Genomic DNA, 1,570 nt, shown 5'->3' with positions numbered 1-1,570 from the left:
AGTTCAACAAATATGAGCCGCTTAAAACTATCCACCTGTGTCTACGGCTCTGTCATGGACAAAGAAACCCAAGGCTCTTGTTTCCAGCAGGAAGGACCAAAGCAAAAAGCTCAATTCTTGGACCTCCTCAAAACCACTGACTTCGGGAAAACACGTCTGAGTTTAGACAAACTCAAGCCAGAGCGTTCTAGACCCTCTGTTTTGACCAACCTGAGACCCACGGCAGTCTTTTGTGGGGCCTGCTGGACCCACAGGGCCGGGGAAGGCTGCTGTAAGCCCCACAGCTCCGATTCAACCAGAGGGCCTGGAGCCTCTCCCCAGGCCTTGGGACATTGAATAGCAATGGTCCTAGAAAGAGGACAATGGGAGGTCTGGGGAACTTCTGAGGAAGCTAGTCCACAGTATCCACAGCTCTCACTGCCAGGTGGACCCACAGCGGCTGCTTGTGGGTTTCCGAGGCTCTAACTGTTGAGTAGAAAGCCCCATCGTTCTCCCCAGAACTGCCGGTGGATTTCAATTGCTGACCACAAAGCTTGCAGCCCTGCACGGAACCACCACACCCCTCAGGCCTCCTATTAAAAGTGTATCTAGAAACCATTTTCTACATCAACGTGTTCTGAAGATAGGTCTTTATGGGATATTTCAACCCTATCCCCGGCTTTAATATTCCATGCTTGAGATCCCGGGACACTTTCTGTCCTGCACAGGTGGAAAGTTTCTCTCCAAGTTCATTAGCTCCCTCAGTGGCCTTCCACCCCCTGGCTCCCCGCTCCCCGCCCTCCCCATGATCACCAATATCACATCTGTCAGGAAGGTGGGGGCTTCTTGCCTGGTCACGACGCTTGCATTGTTCTTCTTCTCAAGTTCACAGACAGCTTCAGGATTGTAGACTGCAGGGCCTGGGGCAGGGTTCAAGGTGCCATGGGCGTCAAGCCCACCTCAGGGGTGAAGTTTGGTTTCAGCATGGGCAAGCCACTGATGAGTATGGTCCCGTGGATGCCATGCGCCCGGGAGCCTGCTTCACTGTGTGTGTGTGTGTGTGTGTGTGTGTGTGTGTGTGTGTAGGGGGGGGGCAGGCACCCATGAGAGCCCTCTGCTGAACACAAAGTTCTGTTGGCGCCTGCTTGCCGATTCTCCAGTTCCAAGGAGCGGGGGCCCTGGACCCACTTCTCATTGACTGTTGATCTCATCCTCCGCACCGGAAGTCACTCAGGACCAATGATTTTGGGCCCCTGAACAGCCAGATTCCCTTCCTCAATGGTGAGGGTGGAAACCTGCTTGTTGTGGGCGGTGTTGAGCTCTTGTCCGGTGATCAAGCTCAGCCGCCTCCTCCTCTGGGAGCCCTGGTAAGCCATCTTCTCATCTGTTTACATGGCCCATGGTAATGGCCGAGGCGTCTCACGTGGCGCGTGTGCCCTTGTGGACCGTGGAATCAACGGGGATTGGCTGAGGTCTGTGAGATTCCAGCCAGATGTGACCCAAGAGAGCACCACGTGTCTTGTTGAGATCTATTAGGGAAACTCTCTTCAGATGCTCGGGGTGGACCAGGGCCACGTGGATTCCAGAGCAA

Source organism: Echinops telfairi, unplaced genomic scaffold (assembly GCF_000313985.2).
Source record: "Echinops telfairi isolate 266 unplaced genomic scaffold, ASM31398v2 ScPeMD7_5;HRSCAF=22, whole genome shotgun sequence".
In the NCBI taxonomy this organism is placed as follows: Eukaryota; Metazoa; Chordata; class Mammalia; order Afrosoricida; family Tenrecidae; genus Echinops; species Echinops telfairi.
Note: the sequence above shows the minus strand (reverse complement) of the source record.